Source organism: Dermacentor variabilis, unplaced genomic scaffold (assembly GCF_050947875.1).
Source record: "Dermacentor variabilis isolate Ectoservices unplaced genomic scaffold, ASM5094787v1 scaffold_12, whole genome shotgun sequence".
NCBI classification, from domain to species: domain Eukaryota; kingdom Metazoa; phylum Arthropoda; class Arachnida; order Ixodida; family Ixodidae; genus Dermacentor; species Dermacentor variabilis.
Genome location: NW_027460280.1, coordinates 10788973 through 10816557, shown reverse-complemented (window position 1 = coordinate 10816557; position 27585 = coordinate 10788973). Strand labels below are relative to the sequence as shown.

Below are 27585 nucleotides of genomic sequence, written 5' to 3'. Positions count from 1 at the left end.
AAATTTCGCCACTTCGGCTGCGCTGCCTTTCGGTAGGGCTTTAGTTTCAGCGAAGCGGGTGAGATAGTCCGTCGCCACGACGATCCACTTATTTCCGGATGTCGACGTCGGAAACGGTCCCAACAAGTCCATCCCGATCTGTTGAAAAGGTTGACAAGGAGGCTTGATTGGCTGTAGTAATCCTGCTGGCCTTGTCGGTGGTGTCTTGCGTCGCTGACAATCTCGGCATGTCTTGACGTAACGGGCGACGTCGGCGGTCAGACGCGGCCAATAATACCTTTCCTGTATCCTCGACAGCGTTCGGGAGAATCAGAGGTGCCCAGCGGTTGCATCGTCATGTAGGGCGTACAGTATTTCTGGACGCAGCGCTGACGGAGCAACAAGAAGGTAGCTGGCGAGGACTGATGAGAAGTTCTTTACGAGCAGGTTGTTTTGTAAAGTGAACGAAGACAATCCGCGCTTAAAAGCCCTAGGTACTACGTCGGTGTTCCCTTCCAAATACTCTACGAGGCCTTTTAGCTCGCGGTCTGCTCGTTGCTGTTTAGTGAAGTCTTCTGCGCTTATTATTCTGAGGAAGGCGTCGTCATCCTCGTCGTCTTCCGGCGGGGGATCGATGGGGGCGTGTTTTCGACCGGACTTGTAGATTACCGTGACGTCATCTTCTTGCAGTCTGAGGCTCCACCTCGCCAGACGTGCTGAAGGGTCCTTTAAGTTAGCTAGCCAACACAACGCGCGATGGTTGCTGACGACTTTGAATGGCCTGCCATATAGGTAAGGGCGGAATTTTGCTGTAGCCCAAATGATGGCGAGGCATTCCTTTTCAGTCGTAGACTAATTGCCTTCCGCTTTGGACAGCGACCGGCTAGCATATCACCCGTTCATCTCCGTCTTTCTTCTGGACTAGGACGGCACCTTGGCCTAGGCTACTGGCGTCAGTGTGGATTTCAGTATCGGCGTCCTCGTCGAAGTGTGCAAGTACCAGCGGCGACTGCATGCGTCGTTTGAGTTGTTCAAATGCGTCGGCCTGCGGCGTTTCCCACTTGAACTAGACATCAATTTGTTAGATGTGTTAGCGGCTCCGCGATGCGTGAAAAATCCTTGACAAAGCGCCTATAGTAGACACACATGCCAAGGAATCTGCGCACTGCCTTCTTGTCGATTGGCTGCGGGAACTTTGCGATGGCAGCTGTCTTCTGCGGGTCGGGGCGTACTCCAGATTTGCTGATGACGTGGCCTAGGAACAGAAGCTCATCGTAAGCGAAGCGGCAATTTTCTGGCTTCAGAGGGAGCCCTGATGACTTTATGGCCTCGAGTACTGTCGCAAGCCGCCTAAGGTGATCGTCAAAATTTCCGGCGAAGACGACGGGGTCATCCAAGTAAACAAGACAGGTCTGCCACTTCAATCCTGCTAACACCGCGTCCATGACGCGCTGGAACGTTGCAGGCACCGAGAACAATCCGAATGGCATGGCCTTGACCTCGTAGAGGCCGTCTGGCGTGATGAAGGCGCTCTTTTCGCGATCTATCTCGTCGACTTCTATTTGCCAGTAGCCAGACTTGAGGTCCATCGACGAGAATTATTTAGCGTTGCAGAGCTGATCCAATGCGTCGTCTATCCGTGGAAGAGCGTATACGTCTTTCTTCGTGATCTTGTTCAGTCGACGATAATCGACGCAGAAACGTAGGGTTCCGTCCTTTTTCTTCACCAGTACAACAGGAGATGCCCACGGGCTTTTCGACGGCTGGATGATGTCGTCGCGGAGCATTTCGTTGACTTGTTGCCTAATAGCTTCATGTTCTCGCGTCAAAACTCGGTAAGGGCTCTGGCGGAGTAGTCAAGCGCACTCCTCGGTGATGATGCGATGCTTTGCCACTGGTGTCTGTCGAATCCTTGATGACGTCGAGAAGCAGCCTTTGTATCGTCGGAGCAGACTTCTGAGCTGTTCTTGCTTAATCATGGGCAGACTTGGATTAATGTTGTAGTCTGGTTCGGGAACCATGGTCATCGGGGTAGATGCGGTGGCATCCCAGAGGACAAACGCATTACTAGTTTCCAGAATTTCCTCGGTGTAGGCGATCGTCGTGCCCTTGTTCATGTGCTTGAACTCCTGGCTGAAGTTTGTCATCAACACTTCAGTTTTCCCTCCGTGCAGTCGAGCGATCCCTCTTGCGACGCAAATTTCACGGTCGAGCAGTAGACGTTGGTCAACCTCGATGACGCCTTCTACGTCGGCAGGTGTTTTGGTGCCGACGCAAATGACAATGCTGGAACGAGGCGGGATGCTGACTTGACTTTCGAGCACGCTTAAGGCATGGTGACTACGAGAGCTCTCCGGCGGTATCGCTTGATCTTCAGACAGGGTTATCGACTTCGACTTCAGGTCAATGACTGCGCCGTGTTGGTTTAGGAAGTCCATGCCGAGAGTGACGTCGCGTGAACATTGTTGGAGGATAACGAAGGTGGCAGGGTAAGTCTGGTCATGAACGGAAATTCTTGCCGTGCAGATTCCAGTAGGCGTAATCAGGTGTCCTCCAGCGGTCCGAATTTGAGGGCCTCCCCATGCAGTCTTAACCTTCTTTAACTGGGCGGCGATGTGTCCACTCATGACGGAGTAATCGGCCCCTGTGTCGACTAAGGCGGTGACTGCATGGCCGTCGACAAGCACGTCAAGGTCGGTGGTTCTTCGTCTTGCGTTACAGTTAGGTCTTGGCGTCGGATCATGGCTGTGTCTCGTTGACCTGTGGCTGGTATGGGACGTCGTCAGGTCGTCTTTCGTCGACGTATTCTTTGCTTTCAGACTTCGTCGGGACGGTGGCGTGTCGTTATGCCGTCGAGGTAGTTTCTTCGGCGTCTTCGTCGGCGGCGGGAGGATCTTCGTCAGTTCGACGAACAGCAACCGCACCTCCATCGGTTGCTGCTTTTGGTTTTCCGGATATGGGCTCGCTGACCGGCCCCGGGCTGGGCCAGTGTATGGACGGCGTTGCGGCGACAGGTAGTGGCCTGGTGACGGCGAACGGGACGGTCGTCGAGAGTCGCACTGAGTGGCGGCTAGGTAATCGGCGATGTCACGTGGGGGCTCCCCAAGCTGTGGACGCGGCGCGTTGACGGCGAACCCTCTCAGCCCCAAGTCGCGGTAGGGGCATCGGCGGTACACATGGCCGGCTTCTCCGCAGTGATAGCAGAGCGGGCGGTGATCGGGGGTTCGCCAAATGTCCGTCTTCCTCGTGATTCTAGTTGCAGCTCAGGAACTCCAAGCGATCGCTCAAGCTCATCTTTGACGATTTCGGCGATTGAGGCTACTTGAGGCTGCGACCTGGGGTACAACTTCTGCAGCTCTTCCCGTACGACCGCTCTGATAGTCTCGCGGAGATCGTCGGTGGCCAGTGACTGAATTCCTGCGTAATTGGTAGAGGTCGTGCGGCGGTGGAATTGCCGGTTCCGCATTTCGAGTGTCTTCTCGATGCTAGTGGCCTCGCGAAGGAACTCTTCTACGGTCTTCGGTGGGCTTCGTATCATTGCGCCGAAAAGTTCTTCCTTCACGCCCCGCATGAGAAGGCGGACTTTCTTCTCCTCGGGCATATCCAGGTCGGCGTGGCGGCACAGACGGTTCATTTCTTCCGTGAATATGGCAACGTTCTCGTTAGGTAGCTGCACTCGGGTGTCCAGCATGGCTCCTGCCCTTTCCTTGCGCAGTGTGTTCGTAAAGGTGCGCAAAAAGCCGCTCCGGAACAGGTCCCATGTTGTCAAGGTCGACTCCCGGTTCTCAAACCACGTTCTGGCGGCGTCTTCTAAGGCAAAGTACACATGCTGCAGCTTGTCGTCGTAGTCCCAGTTGTTGAAAGCCGCGATTCGTTCGTAGGTCTCCAGCCAGGATTCGGGGTCTTCAGTCGCTGCTTCATGGAAGGTCGGTGGGTCCCGAGGTTGTTGTAGGACAACGGGGGACGCTGGGGCAGCCATTGGGGTTGTTTTGACCACGATCTTCTTTGTCGTCTCAGGTAGAACTCCGTGCTCTGGGGGCAGTCCTTGCACTCTGCGGCTAGCACGCTGGTCTTGGGCGATGTTGGTTTTGTCCTCAGGCTTCGCGCTTGGATCGCGGCTTTGCGGGGGGTTCGGTACATGAACGCACTAGCACCTCCACCAGATGTCACGTGGTAGTGACGGTTGAGAAGACAGCAAAACTGTGATTAACGAAACGAGAGTTTTATTTGGCGAACTTGCGCTCTCAAAAACAGGCTACACTCAAAGAATGATGGTAGCGTCGAACACGATCGGCGGTCGTCGAAAATCTGATGAGCGGGTCAAGCGCGTCGGCTTTTATACATCTGTCGTCGAACGTTCCAGAGCAATCGCTGGGACCCGCGTGCCTTCCAGAAAGTTCCACATTATTCGCGTCGCGCACACATGCAATGAGATAACACAAGTTGCGGTGAAAGACAGTGGACGGAACCATCGATAACATTCCAGAAACTTCTTTTACATGCAGGCGCGTCCTGCGCTGTGCGATAACATTTGTTAGGCGGCGAGAAGTGGTCGCCCGATAAAGATAAGTACGCGTGTCAATATCCTGCTAGACTGACCTGCAGAACAGGATAACAGAAGGTTAGGCGGATGCCTCCCAGCACTGCCGCTGCTGCCAAGTGGAGGCCACGCTTGTCGATGACGGCTTTTTGTAGTCCGGCAATATGACGTCACGTTGGTGGCGCTGCTTCAACACAGGTCTCCTGCAATCTGCTGCACCCCTCGCATACAAAATTGTCAACATGTGGCTGCTCGACATCTCATAGATGCGTTTCTGTCACGGCGTACATGCTAATAGTTTTGTCATTAAGCTGCGTTTGAATTTCCTACAATCTTTTCCGCTTGCGGCCACCCTGCATGTTTAGGTAACAAAATTTGGCGTCTCTATTGTTGCCCTTTGTGCGTCTCAATTCATTGTGGTCTCATTCAGCGCTTTGCTGGTGTGCTCTACGTTCAACACCTAATCTTCCTTTCTGATTGCCTGGGGACCGCCTCTACTTGGATCGCAGTGCCGCCACACTACTTTTTGTCGTCGGGTGTTTGACTACTTGACTACAAGGCCTGCGCCAGCCCGACCGCTCGCCCAACTCAACATTATTTTAGCACACTTCAATTTACACCATCTACGTCATTAAACTCTCGCTGTTATTGTGAGTCCACTTCAGCCCCCTCGTGTACTTTCCACGGCACCAGACCGCACTATCACGAATAGTGCGTCGACAAAGACCATGCTTGTGAAGCTCATTTCACGGTTGATCCCTTAAAACGTCAACATAAATGATGGCGCATAGTTAAAAACTAAATTCATGGGTTTCATGTGCCGAAACCACGATATGATTATGAGGCACACAGTAGTGGGGGACTCCGGATTAATTTGGGCCAACTAGGGTTCTTAAACGTGCACCCAATGCACGGTTCGTTTTTGAAATACTCCCCCGTCGAAACGCGGCCGGTATTCGATCCCGCGGCCTCGTGCTTGGCCGCGCAACGCGAAATCTAACCACGGGGGGTTTTGTAGGCTAGTCCTTTACTGATGAATCCCTTTAAGATAATTTCCTTCTTTGTCAGGAGCGCTGCACGAGCATGGGCCCGAGAGCGCGGACTGAGCGAGGTGCGTGAACCCGGGCTTGGCCTCGAAGCCTCTTCGCCGGTGGGCGGCTTTTCGAGCGCGGGCCTCGCGCATCGATCCAAGGCTTTCTGTGCGGAGCTACTATGTCTGAAAAACTGAATCTTATAAAATTACCTTAGCAAACAAAATTTAAAAAAAAACGGTTCAACGTAATAGTTTTGCGCAAACCCGCAAGGCGGAGAGATGGAATGATGGATGTTATGAGCGTCCGCTTTGGAACGGCGCGGTGGGTTGCGCCACCAAGCTCTTGCTTTTATACTGTCTAATGTCCTACCTAGGTTCAAAAAGAAATAAAGAAAAAAAAACAATATGAACTCCCACAACCAAATTTTCTGATCCCCTATTGCGAACTGTGCTTTTGTACGTCTCCGTTTTCTGTCGTTTCCCTACTTTTCTTCTATCAATCCTCCAATCGCCTCTTACTAATCCCTACTGCGGAAATGTTTACTTTTCCACTTATCTTGCTGAACCCAAGGGCTTCAAGGAGGTCAGTGGTGCCTAAATTGACCGCGAGAGATGGATAGATGGAAGGTAGGAGTGTCCCCGTTGAAACGTGGTGATGGCAGTTGCCCATGCTCAGCTTTTTATTTTTGTTTAAAACTGTGTTGTAAGCTATTAACATTCGCCACTTTCTTTAAATACGTCTTCCTACAATTTAAACGTGATGTCACATCTCTGCGTTTGAGCCACCAATCTTCCACTCGCTTTTTGCTAATTTCCACCGCATATTTATTTACATGACTATTATTATCCCTGAACCCTAGGGCCTCAGGAAGCGTTACTGTGGCCGCATCGACATGGGGATTGATACTAACACATTTTAGTATGAGGTGTTCTATTGTTTCTACAGATTTACCACACACAGTACATGTGTCTTCTTCTTCGTTAAATTTCTTTTTATAGCTCTGCGTTCTAAGACATCCTGACCTAGCTCCAAAGAGAAGGGCACTGCCTCTTGAGTTATCATCAAACGCTTCCTTCCTGATCTGCTGTTCCCATCCTCGATATAGCTCAACACTATGCTTCCTTTTCATTGAATTTATCCAATTGTTACCTTCCGCGTTTTTAACCTGTCGTTTAATGCTCTGTCTTTCTTCGTCCTCGTGTCTGGCATACTTACTGGTTAGCTTCCTAGTTCTTTTCCGCCATTGTGAGTCAACGCTCTTTCTGTATAGGTATTTAATACCTTAGCTGCCCACCTGTTATCGTACAATTTCCTCAGGTGTTTTTCGCAGAGGATTTTATTCTGAGCTTTCCGTTCTTCGAACGATGCCCAGCCCATATCCCCCTGTACTGCTTCGTTTGGGGTTTTCCCGTGGGCACCTAGTGCTAATCTTCCCACAGCTCTCTGATCTACTTCTAATCTCGAGTGAACCTCTGCCCTTAAACACAGGGCCGCATTCCCGAAAGTAAGCCCCGGCACCATTACTCCCTTCCAAATACCTCTCAATACCTCATACCTGTTGTAACCCCAAAATGCCCTATGCTTCATTATCCCAGCATCTCTTCGCCCTTTTGCTATGAGAGACTGTTCGTGCTTTTCCGTGTACATCTGCCCTTTGTTTAACCATACCCCGAGATATTTGTATTCGGCCACTCGGGGTATTTCATGGCCTTGTATTGTAAGTTCCTGATCAGTTGTATCGTTGAAAAACATCCCACCGGACTTAGCTGCATTAAAACTGAAACCTAAACTGTCTCCTTCGTCTCCACAGTAATTAACCAGAGTTTGCAAATCTTCCTGGCTATCTGCTAACAGCACAATATCGTCCGCATACATTAAACCCGGTAGTCGTTGCTCAACAACCTTTTCGCCTAATCTGTACGACAGGTTATACCCTAGATTGCTTCGTTGTAACCTTCTTTCCACGCTTATCATATAAAGCAAGAACAGCAGCGGTGATAGAGGACAACCTTTTAATCCTTTGTGAACCTCAACAGTTGTCGTACTCTTAATTCCTTCCCATGTTATCTCAACATTATTTTCTCGATATAGTTCCTGTAGAAAATCAATTAGCTCATGACCGATACTTTCAGCTTTTAATATGTTCCACAGGAGTTCCATGTTCACGTTGTCGTATGCACCACTTATGTCCAGGAAGGCTAAATACAGAGGTCTATTTTCCGCCTTAGCTATTTCTATGCACCGGGTAAGCACGAAAAGGCTATCATCTAAGCGCCTAACACTTCTGAACCCGTTCTGGAGTTCTCCGAGTATTCTATAACTTTTTACCCATGACTGCACTTTTAATTTCACCGCCTGTATCGCCAGCCTATATATAACTGATGTTATCCTAATTGGTCGGAAGGATTTTATGTTCTTCTTATCACCCTTCCCTTTATAAATCATATTCATATTACTCTGTTTCCAGCTGTGCGGAATTAGCTTATTTGTTATGACTGCCTCCAATGCTTTTATCAGCGTTTCCTTGCTTCTTGGGCTAAGTTCATTAATTAACTTGATTGGAATTTCGTCTATCCCCGCGGACGTGCATTGTGAAACATTTGCTTCTGCCTTTTTCCAGTTTAGATTGATCAGTTCTAAGCTGTTTTCTATTGTGCTATCCCGTGTGGCTCCCTCATTTTGGGCGATTACCCTGTCGTATTTCCCAAATGACTTAGCTATAACTGCACCAATGTAGTTAACAGCGCCATCTCCCTCTAAACATTCTCCCTCGGCATCGTGAATATGTTCCTGCTTTCTGTGATTCGCTTTACCCAGCCAGCTTATTTGGTTCCAGAATTTTCTTGTCCCCCCCCCCCCCGCCCTTTAGTTGCATCGCGAACTTCAGCCAGCCAGCGATCAGAGGCCTGCTTTTTTTTAGCCTGGATGAGGACCTGCACTTGCTGCTTTTTTTGTCGATAAGATTCCCATTTTTGGCCTATTTCCTCTTCAGATAACTGCGCCCTCTTTGCTTCTCTTTGTTCCCGTGATGCCAACAGTCCTTGTTCGATGGCCTACCTAATTTCCTTATTCCACCAACTTCGTGGCTTCCTCTTTCCTCTCCATCGGTTTACTCCTTTTACTTCTTTTATTTTTGTACTAATGAGTAGTTCTAACTGATTATAATCCCTCTTTACCATGGGATGTTTCTCTATTGCTTCCTCTATGCCGGCCGCTGTTTGCGCTATTTGTTCGTTATTTAATTTTGCGTGCTCTTTTTGACTTCCCTGCATTTCTCTTTTTAGCAGGGCTCCCAGCTGTAGACTTACACGCTTATGATCACTTTAGAGGCTGTACTTCCCCTCTTCGTCCATTTAAATTATTGCGAGCTTGCTATACAACCCCTGTGACATTAAGCAGTAATCAATGGTCGTTTGTCTGGTACGGGACTCCCACGTGATTTGTCCCTCACACTTAGTTTCTCTATTTACTATAACTAGGTTGTGTCGGTCACAGAAGTCTAGCAGCAACCTCCCATTATAATCTGTGTATCCATCCAGATCCTCGATGTGGCCATTCAAGTCACCCAGTAGACAAATATCGGCACCTTCTCCAAACTGCTTTATGTCGTCATCGAGACACTTCACTAGATCCTTGTTCTCCTGCCTGCATTTGTCCCCTATCCCTAAATAAACTACTCCTAGCCATGTCTTTTTACCGGCAATTGTACCTGATATCCAGACATGTTCTTTGCAAGTTGACTTTATTTTTGCCAATTTGTTCCTTGGATCAGCATACCCTACTCCTCCTGCCTTCCTCTCCGTTGTTGTTCTGTTGCTCCCTTCCCAGATGTAGCCCTCAATAAACGGTGAGTCTTCTAGATCCCTGAAATGTGTTTCGCATAGCGCGTATACACCTACTTCCTCGTCCTTTAACTGCTGTTCTATTTCTAACCACTTCGCTCTCTTTCTACCGCCTTGCATGTTTATGTACGTGATCCTGGTGTTAAATTTCTTTGATGTAGTTTTCTTCCTGGACCTCCTAGTGGCGATCTTATTGGCGTCAGCCTCTATTGTTCGACTTACTACATTGTTTCTACCTACCCCTATGCCCTGAGCCGCAGTGGACCTCCTAAAAAAGCTACTGCCCGGCCTGCCAACCGCCAGTCGATCTCGGCTCCTACCCATATTGCGTAAAACTTCCGCCAAGGCCTGCTCTATGCACTTCTCTGTTTATATCAGCCACTTCAAAGCCTTTCTCCTGGCTTAGCTTTCTTATCTCCCGATTAAAAGCCACAACGTCCTTGGTAATTTCTCCATTATGTCCTTGCACCTCCGGCACTGTGCATACCACGATCTGGACTTGCTGTGCTATCGCCCTTAAACCGTCAACTCCCTCCGCTAATCTTTACACTACTTTTGCGCCTTGACCATTCAGGACATCGTTTAGCCCCGCCACTACCAATATCAATTGCGCTCTGCAACATTATTAGAAAGTTCGCTTTTTGTCTTTCTCAGTACTGCGTCCATTGTCCTGCCTGGGAACGCCCCCACTGCAACCCTTTACACTCTCCATTATAGTTCTTTTGCACCTACTCATATTTGAGTCACCAGCGATAATCACTAGGGTATTCCCTTCCTCCCTCCTAACTTCCAGATTATGCTGCCTCTTATCATTGACTGTGACCTCATTCGTCGGGGTTAGCTTGTTCCCCTCCTCTTCATCGCCTCCTGACTTCCTAGTTGCCACGTGTGCGTAGCTATTCCTGCCTGAACCTGCCGGACCTTCTTTCCTATCGCTGTCCATGCCAGTGCAGGCCTCATCCTTGTGGCTGGCACTGGAAAGTCCGCCAATGTGACTTCGCATGGCTGTGTCAGCCATTTTTTCGAGCAACAATTCACTACGCTGCTGTTGGAGTTTGCTCTTCTCGGCCCTCTCTACCTGTAGCTGCTCTTCTAGAGCATCCATGCGTAACGCTAGGTTGGTGTTCGCTTCGTCAGCCCTTTCCAGGCGTGCCCTTAATACGCAGCATTTGCAGATAAAATCCGCATCTTCGGCCTCCTCTACGGATTCGAACCGTGTTTCCTTCCAATTCACCGATGCATCACACTCATTGCACTTAACCTTCAGTTGCTTGACCATCTTAGCAGCACTCTATTATCGCTACCACAAAAAGCTAGAAAAACAAACCACTTGCAACCAGTGCTCAAATAAAATTCTGCGTACCGCAAAAGGCTGATCACCTAAAAAAATACTAACTACCTGTCTAAACTAGTTAACTCACAAATGAGCCCTGCCAATCTATAGCTACCGGCCGGAAAAGACCCGGCCGTTAGGTCACTGAGCTGCTCTTTCGCGAGCACTTCACCTGACTAGCCCAGATATAAAAACTAGCCTAAATCTAAATTCTCAAAATATTAAAGCAAAGAACTCATCTATTGTCGTAGTCACGGCTCTCTCACAGTCGTCCGTCCGTCCTGTCTCGGTCAACACGCGTAATCCAAAGATCACCGAAACAAGCGTCCACACCGCACAACTGCCAGCTGCCATGGATAGATGGATGGATGGATGGATGGATGTTATGAGCGTTCCCTTTGGGACGGGGCGGTGGGTTGCGCCTCCAAGCTTTTGCTATTATAGCCTAATGTCCTACCTAGGTTAAACAAGAAAAAGAAAATAAAACACGATGAACCCCCACAACCAAATTTCCTGATCCCCTATTGCGAACTTTTGTACGTCTCTATTTTTTGTCGTCCGTAGACCGCAAAATTTTGCGGTCTACGTTGTCACAGGCTCCTGTAATGTCTAAAAAGACCATATATAACTGCCTGCTTTCTGCTTTTGATATTTCAGTACACTGAGTAAGAACAAATAAGTTATCATCTAAACGCCTACCTATTCTGAAGCCATTCTGAGGTTCTCACAATATGCCATTATTCTCGGCCCATGCTTGAAGATTTAATTTGATTGCCTGCATTGCTAGCCTGTATATTACCGATGTAATGGTCAACGGTCTTTACGAGTGAATTCTATCTTTGTCCCCTTACCTCTATAAATTAAATCCATTCTACTTTGTCGCCAACTGTCTGGTATTCGTCCATCTTTTGAAGTTTCTTCCACTGCTTTCACCAGAGATTCCTTACCTTTCGGTCCTAGTTCATTAATCAGCCTCACGGGAACCTCGTCTAGCCCTGTAGCTGTGCGCTTAGGAATTTTCTCTTCCGCTTTCTTCCATTTGATATTAGTCAGCACGAGCTCCTTTTCCATCTGGGTCTCTTTCATGCTCTTTTTTTCGTTCTTTCTTCAAATACAACCACGTCATTGCCTTGGAAAGACTCGGCTGTTATTTTTCGGATGTAATTTATTGCCGCTTCTCCTTCCAGTCTCTTTTCATCTTCGTCTAGGATATGTTCTATTGATGTTGACTTCCTGCCTAATCATTTTATGTGGTTCCAAAATAGCCTAGGTGCGGCCTTCGTTTTCTCACGTATTTATGACAACCAACGTTCACTTTCACCTTTTAATTTTGCTTGCTCCAGTATTTGAACCATATACTTTTTCTCCCGGTATATTTCCCATTTACTGGTTACTTCATCGTGCGGCAACTGCGCCTTCTTTGCCTGCCTGTGCTCTCGAGATGCTTTCTGTCGTTCGCCGATCGCTTCTCGTATCTCCCTGTTCCCCCAGCTTTTAGGTTTCTTTTTTTCCTTTCCAACGAACATGTCGTTTCTCTTTCCGTATTTGTGTCGTTATTACATTAGAAGCTCACTATATTCCCACCCTTGGCCATTTACCAAGTTCTTCCTCGACTCTAGTGACTATATTTGTTATTTATTCAGCGTTCAAATTTGGACTGGCCATTTTGCAATCTTTGCTCTCTTTCCCAACTACAAATCCCATTTTCAAAATCATGCGTTTACGTTCACTCCCTAAGCTGCTATACCCTTCCTCATCAATGACCATTTCTCTCAACTTATAATGAATTTCTTCTGTCATCAGACAGTAATTAATGGTCGATTGCCGGTTTCCCACTTCCCACATGATCTGCCCTTCACACTTAGGCCCTGTATTCACGATAACGAGGTTATGGTGCTCACAAAGGTCTAGCATTGACTTCCCGTTGTTGTCGATATGGCTATCTAAATCCTGTATGTGGGCATTCATGTCATCTAATAGGATAATTTCAGCACCATTCCCGGAACCCTTAATATCAGCGCTTATGCATTCCACTAACTCTTTATTCTTCTCTGTGCAATAATTTCCGGTCCACAAATACCTAGCACCAGCCAAGTTTTCTTCCCACTTATTGTACCTTATAACTAAACATGCTCTTGACATCTTGAATTTACTCTTTTCCATTTGGCTCCCTGATGGATGAGCATGCCGACTCCCCCTCCCTTTCTTTCCGACTTAGTTCTGTTGCACCCTTCCCGTACATAATTCTCAATAACTGGCGGCTCTTCTGAGTCTCTAAGGTGCGTTTCTAACTGCATACACCCCTATTTGTTCTCTATGTAACTGCTCCTCAATCTCTGCCCACTTTTCCTTTCTTCTGCCGCCCTGCATGTTTATGTAGCCTCTTGCATGGCGAGCTCTTTTTCTTGCTTTCCACCTTTTTCTGTTATCGACGGCGATGCTCTTCTGATGTTCCCCTTGGGGACCTTCTTCATTACTACCTACTCTGACCTTCTGAGCGCCCGCGGGCCCCCTAAATAAGCAACAGCGCGACCCCCAAGTCGCCAGCCCACTTCTCGTGCTGGCCTGTAATTGAAGTGGATCCCATCTCGTTTAAAACCACCACAACTTCTCACTTCCCTGTTTACTTCGACAACCTCGAAGCCTCTCTCTCGGCTCATTTTCCATATTGCCTCATTAGCAGCTACTACGGCTCTTTGCACGTGACTGTCATGTACAGGCACCTCCGGCACTGTGCACACCACGATCTGCACCTGAGGGGATACCTCGCGCAAGTCGTCCACCCCCTTCGCCGAGCGCTGGGCTAGTCCTGTCCCTTTTCTGGTTAGGACGTCATTTAGCCCACCTGCTACTATGACAAGGTTGCGCACGTGGGCATTTTTCCGCGAGCTTTTCTGTTGCTTGCTCCATGACAGAACCCAGTGTCCGCCGTGGAAATGTCCCTACCGCCACTCTTTTATCGCCTGTTAGCCTCTCCACAATTGCTTCTGAGCACCTAGCCAGGTTCGAGTCGCCGGCAATAATCGCAAAATTCTTTCCCTTTCCCTCTCTCCTACCTCTGCCTGCTTCCCTTTGTCCTTTCCCGCGTGATTCGGACTCGACAAGGGGCATTGTCCCCTGTGCTCCTGCTTTTTCCGCCTGGTGGCCTCAAGGTAGGTGCCGCTCTTTCCAGCTAACCCTTTACCGTGTTGCACGCATTCCACGTTCTTTGCTAGCACTCCCTCTCCTGTCACGTCGGGGAACTGTGTTCCATTGTCACGCACATTCTCGTGGACAATGGCGACCCTGTTCAGCTTTTTCTTGGGCTGCTTCAAGTCTTTTTTCAACTACGTTCCGTGCATCACGTTCCCTATTTAGCTCATTTTTGAGCTCTTCAACCTGTTTGTTAAGCTCTTCCCGGAAAGCCTCCATTTTCTTGAGCCTAGCATCGACATCACAGTGTGCGCCGATTGACTCGGTTCCCTCTCCATTCTCATCTGTCCCCTCCTCTGCTTTGAGGGACCCACCGCGCACTGCCTGCTTTCCCGGCTTTCTTGCCATGTATTGCATGGCTTTTTCTGATGCAAATACTGTAATACTATAATACTATAATAATGCAGACCCGTGCCTTTTTAGCAAAAACCGATACGCACAGGATCCAAATCCTTAAAATGTCGCAAAGCAACGCTCACTGCTGTTTCCAAAGCAATGAATGGCGCCGAGACCCAAGGTATGACACGCTCTCGCACGCGCTCAACCACGCGGCCACGCTCTTACTTTCCTACCAAAACACGCACAGTAAAACCGCTAATAGCTATTAGTTTTGCCACCTCGAAGCTACCATTGAAAGGCTACAAACACTCAACGTCCCACCCGGCTGCACGTGTTGAAGCACGTGGTGCGAAAGAACGCTGTAATCATCTTGCAAAACCAAATGTACACGAAATGCACCAGCGCACACGAAATACGAGTGAAAAAAAAAGATAACCACCCAATTACTATTTAAAGGCAAGAAAATCAGCAAATCGAAAGCAGAAGCAAGCTCAAAGCATGCACAAAAACCTATCATTTCGTCGCCGCCACAGAGCCCCGAAAAGCACATCCATTCGCCACAAAATCTCAACTCACGGTCAACTCCAGGTGCCATGGATGGATGGATGGATGTTATGAGCTTCCCCTTTGGAACGGGGCGGTGGGTTGCGCCACCAAGCTCTTGCTATTATACTGCCTAATTTCCTACCTAGGTTAAACAATAAAAAAATAAAGAAAACACACTATGAACTACCAGACCCAAATTTTCTGATCAGCTAGTGCGAACTGCGCTTTTGTACGTCTCCGTTTTTTTGTCGTTTCCCGACTTTTCTTCCACCAGTCCTCTAATCGCCTCTTACTAATGCCTATTGCGGACATGTTTACTTTACCACTGCTCCCGCTGAACACAACGGCTTCAAGGAGGCCAGTGGTGTCTAAATCGACCGCTAGGTAGACGTGAACTTTACCTTGAGAACTCTACCTTGCGGGTTTCCGCAGAACTATTACGTCAAACTCTTGCCTTTGCTTCAGGTTGTCGACAAATTCGACTTCGCCCTGCTATCTGTTAGCTGCCTGGTTAGCTGGGATGGTAGAGCGGCTGCCCCGGAAAGGCGGCGGTCCAGGATTCGAATGCGGAACCAGGACGAATTTTTCTTCAAGTGCGAGGCTTTTCTTTCGAGGAACCCGTATGGGTTTCCTTTCTAGCAATTGCTACGAACGAATGAATGTCTGATTTTCTCGTTTTTCAAAACGGTTCAAGCTATTTATTTTTTTTTTGCTTTTGTCTAGAAGAAGTTCGCGTTGGCTTTATCTGGGACGCAACCGAATTGTGGTGCGTGAAACGTCTTGTGAGTGCTGCAGAAGGTATAGGGCACTATAGGGCACTGATATGAGGGGACCAAAATTTAGAGGCTTTATTTATTCACGAAGGCCACCTGCCGAAATTACATTTAAACCGGGGGTCTTGCGGTCGTATTGTGCAATTTTGCTCGCTCTCTAATCGCGCAGGACCCAGCTGGTTTGCAGAGGGCATTCGGGCAATGCAGTCACTGCCCCGTGCCGCTCGAGCCCTCGTCGATGATTGAAGTGGCTGCGCTCCCTATGGCGTCGGTGTTGCCGCCCGAGTCTCTTCACGTAATTTCTCAACTCCACTTGTCGAACGCAAGGGCACCATAGCCAACTAATCTTTGAAGTGTACACCTCCAATTGCACACTTGTAGGCCTAATAACTCCTGATGAACATCAGTTTTTGTTTGATGGATTACCGACTATGGTGTAAACGCGAGCACTGACTGTTGTAGCGCAATATTGATTTAGGCTCTGTATTTTGACAAAAATTGGTATCCTTGAAAAAGAGAGACAGGCCCGCGATGTTCACAAATCCGCAACTCTTTACCAAAAACAGATGTCGCTGTTCTGTAAACTGCACCCATTAGGACATACAAAGTGGAGAAACTCTATATGTAAATGTATATCTTTCGTCAATTTATCAGCGTTTACAACGACATTGCCAAAGACCAACTTACATATTAGTGGTGTACTAGAGAGCCACGTATAGTATATCATATTCGCCCGCTTGGGATTTACTATTACACGGAATTTACAGAATTGTGATATCATTTTTCTTTGCTGAATGTTGAGGTGTAAACGTGATAGTCTTGCTTTCAGAATATTTGTAATTTTTAACAATAATTATAAAAAAATTAATGCCCTGATTCAGAAATCCACTTCCAACAGTCACTCGATTTTAACTTTTGCTTGTAAGTACATCAAGGCGCATCAGATTTGCTTTAGTGGTGGCCGAGAAAAAGGATTTCGCTTTTTCTGTATACTTAGATAGGAGCGCCCGAGGTGAAGGTTGAGGAAATTTGCTGTCTTCGCCCTCAATTTGCTGCTTAGCCTGATCATATTGAGGTAGCCTGGTAATACAGTGCACGGCCATTGCCTTTTTTGTTATTTTTGTCGCGAAGATTGCATGTATGTATGTACGTGTTTAAAATGTCAGCTGCGTTTGCTTGCTGTAAACTCAATGTAAAATCGAGCTTTTTATGCACTCCAGGACTATTTATTAATCGAATACCACCTCACGATTTGTTTACTAAACCTTATGGTGTTAAATAAGATGTCGCGCCAGTTTCAGTTGCAATAATTAGCGCATGACTACTCTAGGTAGATTACACGACCTATGTGGAAACTTGCCGACGGCGCAGGTGCATTTATTTTGTTTTGCGGTTTTTCACTCACTTATCAAAATTCAAGAACAGCAAGTAAAATAAGGACTAGAGTGTTACTGCTGATTGGCTGGATTAGAATTTCACAATGCGTGTTCTTTCCTCCATAATAATAATAATAATAATGATAATAATAATAATAATAATAATAATAATAATAATAATAATAATAATAATAATCAGTCTGGTTACTCCCACTGCAGGGCAAAGGCCTCTCCCATACATCCCCAGCTCCCGCGGTCATGTACTAATTGTGGCCATGTTGTCCCTGCAAACTTCTTAATCTCATCCTCCCACCTAACTTTCTGCCGCCCCCTGCTACGCTTTCCTTCCCTTGGAATCCAGTCCATAACCCTTAATGACCATCGGTTATCTTCCCTCCTCATTACATGTCCTGCCCATGCCCCCATTTTTTTTCTTGATTTCAACTAAGATCTCATTAACTCGCGTTTGTTCGCTCACCCAATCTGCTCTTTTCTTATCCCTTAACGTTACAACCATGATTCTTCTTTCCATGGCTCCTCCAGAATAGGCCAACTAAAAAAAATGGGTACTGAAGTGCTTGCCTAGAAGAACTATTCCTTCTTTCCCACGTATTTAATAGAAGCCGCCGAGCTAAAGCCTTCTCTTGATGTAAACACTGTGCATTTCCATATTAAAAATTTTAAGGCCAGGCACGCAGAATGCGTCTGCTTGCATGCAATTTTACTCCTTGCTTTAAGTTTTCTACTCAGAGAAATAACGACGAAATCGTGTGCTACCTTGAGATGTCGCTGTACAACTGTTACTCTGTTAATAAATATACATTTACGAAGAAAGAAATCGACGTTTCGCCCGAAAGACGAAGCATCGATTGCGACAGCAAATTAATGGACAGCTATACTAAGCAAGGATAGTTATTTTATCGGCCATATAAACTTGTAAACATAGGCATCCCAACAAAATTAACAAGCATCTCACAAAGCGCGCGGCAGCAGCAGCGAGCGGATTGACCTTCGTGCTGTCTGTTCCACATCAACGGGAGCCGTGGAAACACCGCGCGGCGGAATGTGGGGCCCTGCCAAGATGAAGGGGGCGGGACAATGAGACCTCCTCCGTTCCGGGCGCGAGATTGACCCCCGCACTCTGCACGTACGGCGGCGATTGCCCTAGGACTTTATACGGAACCTCATGGCGACGGCAGAAATGGGCCTAATTTCTATCGCAATAAGAGTACCTTATGCGAAGCAGTTTTTTCAAGTGTGCCTCTTTGCTGTAGAACCACAATATTGTACACTGTACGTGTGAGCCAAATTTTGTGCACCTACAACCATTGGGAGCGGTACACACATGTTGCCGGTATGCCGTATATACCGTATTTAGAGTTATATACGCTAGTGCTCGTTGTATATATCGCTTCCTGTACACTTGGAGATGTCATGCAACATCAAACACGACCAATCTACTTGCTCCATCAGACTTGCCACTTGTTTGTATCTCTGCGGATGACGAATAATGGGATGACTGCAGATATTGGTAAGCGCAGTCATGGCACATACAATACGCCATGCGGCCGACAGGAACAAGCGGTAAGGCTGATGGAGTCAGCAGATTGATTTCCTTTGATTTTGCGTGACATCTGCTATTGGACAGGAAGCGATAAATACAGTGACCGCAGTTACATGTGTTTTTACATGCTGTTATACTTTCAGCGTAAATACGGCTCGCAATGGCTGTAGGTGCACAAAATTTGGCTTACATGTGCTTTGATATGTCCAAATGCTACAGGAAGCGAAGCGCCTAATTATATTCAAATGGTGCAAAAAAATAATGAGTAAGTATATGTGGAGGTCCCTTGGAGAAATTTTTTGTTGGTAAGTGCATGTTGCCAAAACGTTCCTGGGACGTTCTTCAGTTTAGTCGACATCTCCTGAGGAAATCCAAGGTGTTACATCGGAACATTTGTGGGACATTTCCAGGAGATAGCTAGTTTGTTGGTTTGTTGGGTTAGAGAACTGCACATTTGGAGTTTAGGCACGTACGGTCATTAAACGAAACTACCGTAGACTCTGTGGACCAACCAGGAATTGAGAAACTTTCAACGCTTAGCGCGATATCCGATAACTCAAAAAGCAAAACACTGAGCTGGAGCATTTGCGGTGATGTTGCGGTGAAAGAAGAATGATAGGTGTAACGTTAAGGAATATGAAAAGAGCAGATTGGGTGAGGGAACAAACGCGAGTTAATGACATCTTAGTTGAAATCAAGAAAAAGAAATGGGGGGGGGGCATGGGCAGGACGTGTAATGAGGAGGGAAGATAACCGATGCTCATTAAGGGTTACGGACTGGATCCCAAGGGAAGGGAAGCGTAGCAGGGGGCGGCACAAAGTTAGGTGGGTGGATGAGATTAAGAAGTTTGCAGGGATGGCATGGCCACAATTAGTACATGACTGGGGTTGTTGGAGAAGTATGGGAGAGGCCTTTGCCCTGCAGTGGGCGTAACCAGGCTGAGGATGATGATGATGATTGTGAATGAAAAAGTCGCAGTTTAGCGGGAAAGGAGGATCATAAGTTGTGAGAGCAAGATAGTAAGAATAGTAGTTTTATAAGCCGCATAAACTAGTGTGCATAGACCATACCAACTGAAGTAACAAACATAATGTCACGTGCGCACAAGCTAACATGAACACACCTCCCTCAATGACAACAGAAACTCGCTGTCAAAACGCTGCAGTGAGGAAACGTGGCAGAAGCAGCGAGCGCATTGACATTCGCGCTGCCGCTAGGATCAACGCGAACTCAGCCGCGAAAACAGCGCAGCGCGGACTCTGTACACATCGCAGATAGCTTTCAAGATGCAGCGGTCTGGCCGGAGTAGAACGCGCTCCCCGTCCGCGCGCGTGATGGAAGGTGGCTGAAATATTCTGGAAGGCGAAGGTTTAGGCGCCGATTGTCTACAGTTTTTGAGAGAGATTTACCTAGAAAATACCGTTTGCGTTGAATGGGAAGGTATGAGGTGCGAGGAGAAAGTTGATATCAACAAGCGACTGAGACAGGGGTGCCCTTTATCCCCGCTGCTGTTTATGATGTACATGGTGAGGATTGAGAGGGCTCTAGAAGGAAGTAATATCGGGTTTAATCTCTCATACAAACAGGTGGGTACAGTAGTAGAGCAGCAGCTCCTAGGTTTATTTTATGCGGACGACATTGGGTTGCTAGCTAACAAGCAATGTGATTTGCAACGTCTGGCTAATATCTGTGGACAGGAAGGCAACAATTTAGGTTTTAAACTTAGTGTTGGAAAATCAGGTGCTATGGTATTCAATGAAAACAGTGAACAGACAGTGGTGATACAAGGCCAGGAAATACCTCGGCTAACAGAATATAAATACCTTGGTATATGGATAAACGAGGGCAATAGATATATGAAAGCACAGGAAAAAAACAATAACAGTGAAAGGGAAGAGAAATGCAGCCATAATGAAGCACAAAGTGCTATGGGGATTTGGTACGCGGTCCTCCGAGATATTTGGAAAGGTGTAATGGTTCCAGGACTTACTTTTGGAAATGCGATTGTTTGCTTTAAATCAGGGGTACAATCAGGACTCAATGGGAAACAAAGGCCAGTGGGTCGCCTCGCATCGGGCGCTCACGGGAAGACTACAAATTAAGCTGTGCAGGGTGATATGGGCCGGACTAGTTTTGAAGTGAGGGAAGCTCGCAGTAAAATTGATTATGAACAACGACTAAGGATAATGGAAGGAAGTAAATGGGCTGGGAGAGTGTTCAGGTAGCTGCACAGAAAAAAAAACATTGATTCACAGTGGAGGAAAAGAACTAGGAAGCTTACCAGCAAGTATGCGGCCTGTAGGGTGGGCAACACAGCAAAAAAGACGGCCAAGCGGAAAGTCAGAGAAGCTTAAATAATCACATGAACGGCGACAATCGAAAAGAAACCTGCGATGAGTAACTACTTAAGAGGAAAAAAACGAAGTCAGGAAAGAAACCATTTATGATAACTCAAAGGGAAACTCATTACTTTTCGAAGCGATATTGGGATGCCTTAGAACATGCACCTATAAAGCGAGATATAAGAAGGAACAAGAAGCATGTGCTTGCTGCGGTAAAGCTAGGGGAACTATGGAGAATGTTTTATTAGAATGTCGAGACGTCTTCCCAGCGGTCGATTCAGGCACCACTGGCCTCCTTGAAGCCCTTGGGCTGAGCGAGAGCAGTGGAAAAGTAAACACGTCCGCAATAGGCATTATAGTAAGAGGCGATTGGATTATTGGTGGAAGAAAGGTAGGGAAATGACAAAAAAACGGAGACGTACGAAAGTTCGCAATAGGGGATCAGCAAATTTGGTTGTGGGGGTTCATCGTGTTTTCTTGTTTAACCTAGGTAGGACATTATGCAGTACACTGGCTTGGTGGCGCAACCCACCGTTCCCAAGGGGATAGCATCCATGCCAATCGCTTTCACTCCGCGTAACATTGAGCCGCACTCACCGGCTCGCACGCGTTCACGCCTGCACCGTAAAAAAAGCTCTTCAGTTCGCGGTGAAAGTTGAAGGTAAAACGTTGCCGGTCACTTTTCCGTAACTGAAAAAACTGGGTTTCCGTAGAACGGAGAGTCCGTAAAATAATTTCCGTTTAATGGAAAAGGGTGAGCCCCGTAGTTGTGATCATGGAATTGCCCGTATTTTGCAAATAAAAAGAGACGATTAGTTCCGTAAAACGGAAATTCTGTAGATTGAGCCCCGTACTTGTGATTACAATACATGCCCGTACTTTGGCAATGAAAAAATGGGGACTTGAGAAGTGGGCATACAATGGTAAGCAAACATATGTACATAAAAGACAAAAAGAACGAACAGAAGAATGGAAACACCATTCTTTCATTCTTATTGTGTCCATCTATGCTTGCCTTTCCATACCATGAATTCATACGAACTTCCTCAACTTTATGTTGCTTCGTATTGACAGGTGCAAATGCTGTTTGCAAAATTTCTATATTTTGTAAATGATAATGCTGGTGTACATCTCCAGCGAAATTGTTCGGTTCATTCAAATAAGTCATCTTAGGTGATGAACCAACCAAGTTGTACATTATAACGTGGATAACTCGTAACATTTAAGATATAGCCACTTATTCTTCGTGTCATTGTTATCATGCTGCACTTGGGTTCCGCACACGACAGGTATAACGCATACATACAAATTCGTGTCCGAGAAACAAAAAGCCACTTGAATCTGAACAAACCTGTGTTTATTGTGCTTTACTAAAGAAAAGAACTTGCATGACTACACACTAGAAATTGACTGACTAGAGGAAGGATTGCTTGAGAATTGGAATGACTGGCTGCTTCGAAATGCCTTCGGCTTTGCCTGAAAAGAAAAACACCAATCGATTAAGGCTCTTCAATTATTGCCTCCATCAGCACCGTTGTTACTCAGATGGAAAAAAACCCAAGTCAGCTGATGGTTTGCTTGGAACAAGCAAAGATGTCGCGTGCGCATTATGACATTCCGAGAATACATTTCCGCAATTAGCTGCCATGGCCACATATTTCGGGCCATAGCTTTCAACTTTCACTGCTCCATTAAACAACCTTGCAGATTTTACTCTTTCCGAAAACAATGAAGCGCCCTGAAAACAAGCTCAAACCGCACATGCTCTATACTTCCAACGCAGAATGAGCAAGTCAAAGATACTGTCCAGGTGACAAGCTGGTAGAATAGCAACAATACAAAGAAACCATGCTTGCACCGCAACGTATGGCTGTCAGCCCCTTTCAGATATGGTTTGTTGTCTCATTTAAGAAGTACCAATGTGTAATATTCCTTTACTCCAGCAGTGAAAATTGAAAGTTATGGTTGTCAATGCATCAACATACCCTACCCATCTTCTTAAGAAGTTATAATCATGCACTGTGTTCACCTAAAAATTGGCCCTTTTGTTAGCATGTGGTTTCGAAGCAAATTGTTGCATTTTCGTGACGCAAAAGAATCTGCAGGTATGCATGGACCCCATACGTGTCTCCTGCAGGCAGTACTGTTTATTCCGTCCGTTTCTTGACTTGCAATTCTACAACGAAGCAAATACTGCAACATGTTTTTCCATATTGCGTTGCTTCATGTGAATGCGCTTAATTCGGGAAAATTCTTAAAGGAATCAAGCGTCTAATAAAAAATTTAAAGTGGAGCAATTATTAACAAGCCCAAGCATGAGCACTTCCCGTGGATTTTGAGAGCCAATGACGACAGAGCTATTTGCTTCGAATTTCGACGACTATCATGGAAACAGGACGGGCTGTTCGACTCCGGCGATATTGTGATGCCAACGGATGTCGATCTCGGTATGTTCCTCTGAACACTTCCGTCTTGTCCTCAAAAAAGCAGGTTTGAGAGTCGCTCTGATTTGTTACAAATGAATTTAATGCCTCAAACACCCTACCTCGTTTCCTCCTCAGTTACAGGCCACATTGTGTATGAGGCCAAGAGTGTTTCATGCAGACGACCGCGACGAGAGCGTCGAAGAGTCGACGCTCTCGTCGTGACGCATCGTGAGCATGGCGGGAGAAGTTGCTGTCACGAGGAGTTGCGTTCCCTGTAGACGAGCAAGAGATGGGAGGCAAGTCATGTTGCATCACAATATGTCGCGCATGGGCGCTGGCTCTTGTGGCGAACGCCGACTTCTGGCTGTTGAATTCGACAGATCCGAAGAGCTGGTGCAGCTGACCACCCGAAGGTCCGGCGCGGTCACGAATCGGCTGGTCTCGTTCGGCGAGACCGGCATGCATTGCGCGCCTTCCCCACGGGGGACACTCGTGACGTCACACGAAAAGTTTCGCTCGGCTGCTTGGTTTCGTTTTTGTGCTTCTTTGCTTGTTTAAAATTACTTTTGAATTTGCAGAACGATTCTACTATCAGACGCATGTCAGGGGGGGGGGGGGCGGATCTCGGGAACGCAGATATACCTTGACAAGGTCAAAAACCGCCGGAGTTGCCCTTTAATAAATGCAGAGAACAAACTTTGGCTAATATGTGCAGTGTTGCGTTTCCATGTTTTCTTTTTTCTACTGTAGTGGGTACACTCTGTGTTGTTCGAGTTAATCCTATTGTCCTGCAATTTGGGAGAAAATATATTTAGAGCCGCAGCCACAACACTATTTGTTTGGGACCTAACCAAAATGCATATTCGGTAAATCCAGGGAAAATGCTGTTAACAGAACAAGTGATCCTGCTTTTTTTTACAAGGGCGCCTTTTCTCTCACGAAACTAAGGTTAATTGCATTGTCATCAGGTTCAGGCCGGAAAATAAATTTTTTATCAAAATTAAAACTGGTCGCCAGACATGTCCAGTCGAATTTATCGTAACGTGCCGTACTTTCTGCAGTGCACATGTTACCACTTTAAAGGTCTGCAAGAAGGCACCAGTTATATTTTCTAGGGCAAGAAGGCAACTGACTATGTTACTTACGGCAATTAGTCACAGGAGTCCTGGATAAGTAGAAGAAAAATTTAGGCTAAAAATTGGTCGGAACACATATGGCACACAGTACTCACTAACGATCTACAGCTTACCATTATTCTTAACAGGTACCATCATTGCGTTGTGCTAAAGCTAACCTAAGAAGCTGAAAGCTAGTATAATAATAAAAACGAAGCTTCAGAAGTGAAGGCTTGCTCAACAAGCAACAGAACGTCAAAAATGATATGCATGATAAATAAAGAAAAATGTCGGGAGGACGGTAAATGACTAGGCACCATGACAAAATTTGTGAATCTGCAGGATGAAGTCGGTTGACGCAGACTCCTAGCCTTTTTCCCGCAGTGTATGCGAGAGCACTCTTGGATCACGCAGTCTGCGAACCTTGCAGACAGGCTTGCAGCGTGGCAGAAGGGCGCGCCGCCGTCGGCAGTCGCTCTCCCAGCCGTCTGCTCTGCTCAGCGCCCAGCGAATTGCGTGGCCCCCGAAGTGGTGCAGTCTCAGAGACGTCGTCGCCGGCACAGCCACAAAGCTTGCATAATGGCAGCCTGAGCACATCGAAGTGTTCGCAAAACTCAGTTTACATCGCGCTCTCCGTGCCCCCTAACTGCTGTGTGTGAAGTAGCCCATTGCCTGCGAAATTTAACCGGCATTGCCGCGCGAAAATCATGGTCGTGCCACATTCACCCAGAAACCGATATCCTCGAAACTCGCGGAACCGTCTACTAAAGGCTCGACGTGTGTCTAGGGCAGAGCGCGTGTACACCGGCTATTAATCCTCCATGTCCGAAAGGAAAGCTTGGTGGCAGAAGGGATCAACAATAGGCGAAGCTTCGGTTATACAGGGCGTCCCACCTAACTTAAGCCAAGCATTAAAAATATGCAAAGGCCACGTAGCTGGACAGAACTAAGGCAACGTTGTTTGCCGTTGCTTGAAGATATTCAGATTATTTTTTGCATTTGGCCTAATCTGATAATTATTTTTTTTTTATTTCATATGTTGTCAATCCCAGTGGGATTTTTACAGGTTGGGCATATATTATATACTCACAAATAGTGACAAAAACAGGTTTACATAATTTTAACAATGATATTTGCCATCGACACGAAGCAGACATACACGTATGGCAGGAAATAAAACATAAATATATACAGTGCATTTGGCAAAAAGGGGTGACATTGCATAGACAAATACAATGCTTATACAGATTTTATTTTATACAGCGACGTGAGTGGTGTGTTATTTCCGGCTAGCATAATCTAATTATTACGCAACAGTTCTTCTACGAGGGTTACAAATTTCGGCAACGATGTGTTAGTCGTTATGCAGCGGTCCAGGCTATTCCATTCTCTTATTGCAAGAGGAAAGAACGAATATCTAAAACAGTCAGTGCGAAACGCATATTCTTTAAGTGTTAGTGAATGCTTATGGCGGGAAGGTCTGGTGTCAGCTAGGGATATCTGCAACGAAGTATTTATTCGTAATGCATTGTGTATTAATTGGAACAATAATTTTAGTCTTGCTAGTTTGGCGCGATGTCGCAGAGTAGGAATACAGGCTTGTTTTAGCAGTTGGGTAGGTGAATCGCTATTCTTGTATTTGTTAAAGATGAATCTAATTGTCTTTCGCTGCACGCCTTCTAGTTTGTTAAGAAGCTGTTGTGTATAAGGAAACCAAACTGTGTTACCATATTCGAGAACTGGGCGAATAAATGCGTTGTATGATAGCAGTTGAATTTCCGATGGCGCAGCTCGAAGTCTTCTTCTGAGGAAGAACAGCCGTCTTAAAGCAGATGGTATGATACTCTTAATATGCGATTCCCATCTCAGGTCATGTGAAATGATCAAGCCAAGATATTTATGCTCATGAACTCGGGTGAGTGGTATGTTATTGATAGTGTATTGGAAGTCCCACCTATGTTTTTTGCGGGTTATAGGTAAAAAGGCAGTTTTTTTAATGTTCAGTTCCATCTGCCACTTTTTACATCACTTCACCACTTCATGAAGGGCACTGTTTAAATCAACGTGATCATTTATAGAGTGTATTTCACAATGAAGAATGCAGTCGTCGGGAAAAAAGCTTCATTTTAACGCGGATGTTAGAGGGCAAATCATTAATAAAATTAAGGAATAAAGTGGGAGCAAGGACGCACCCTTGATGCACCCCCGATGTAACTTTTGCAATGGAAGAAATTCCATTGTTAACAACAACATACTGAAACCGGTTGGTTAAGTAATCTTCAATCCAATTGACAATAGAACCATTGCCTAAAGTTGTTTTCAGTTTGCTGATTAGTTTTTTGATAGGTTACTCTATCAAACGCCTTCGAAAAGTAAAATGCTGTTAAATCAACTTGTTTTCGATTATCAATGCTTTGGGATAAGTCACGCGTTAATTCAAGTGATTGGGTTATGGTTGAAAGTCCCCGCCGAAAACCATCCTGGATAGGTGATAATATTTGTGCCTGCTCTAGATAGCTCGTGATACGCTTTAATGTGATATGCTCTAATAATTTTCCTACTGTTGACGTTAGCGATATTGGTCTGTAATTACCGACATGACTTTTGCTTCCTGCTTTATGAACGGGGATTACTTTCGCTATTTTCCATTCCTTTGTAAGGCTACATGTTGATAAGGCTTTGTTAAATATTAGATGTAGATATGGATGTAGATGTACATAGATGTAGGCATATCTTTGAAGAAAAGTGTTGGGAATATTGTCCGGGCCGTTTCCTTTTTTGTGTCCATTGATAGTAATAAGTTGAGCACTCCTGACTCAGTTATCGTTGGCATGTCTAGCGGTCCCTGGTTGTAGTGATTTACGTCTGGAATGCGACCATCGTCAGCAGTGACTTTCGCCAGCAGCAGCCTTTATTAATTAATCGACTGCTAAAATATTATAATTAGATTAGAAGGGTCCATGAAAACATTTTAGAGCAACATGAAAAACTCCCGTACAGATTTCTGTTGTTCGAGACGCGCTACATAGAAGTGTTTTTCCGAACGGGAAGGAAGCCCGCGAATCGACACAAAGTGCCTCGACTGGCCAGTCACGCGACAATTTCGCGTGTATTTCACGCTCGAAAAAACGCTTTTATGTATAGCACGCATTGAGCAACAGAAAGCTGTATCGGGAGTTCTAC

The 27585-nt window shown here is 46.3% G+C and overlaps 1 protein-coding gene and 1 pseudogene across 1 annotated transcript in view; one reads left to right on the top strand and one right to left on the bottom strand.

Moving 5' to 3' along the window:
* The window catches only part of LOC142566076 (coiled-coil domain-containing protein 125-like), a 410736-nt gene that overhangs the window by 194042 nt on the left and 189109 nt on the right, over positions 1 to 27585 (top strand). The window lies entirely within an intron of this gene.
* LOC142566181 (uncharacterized) lies at positions 9638 to 10674 on the bottom strand (annotated as a pseudogene).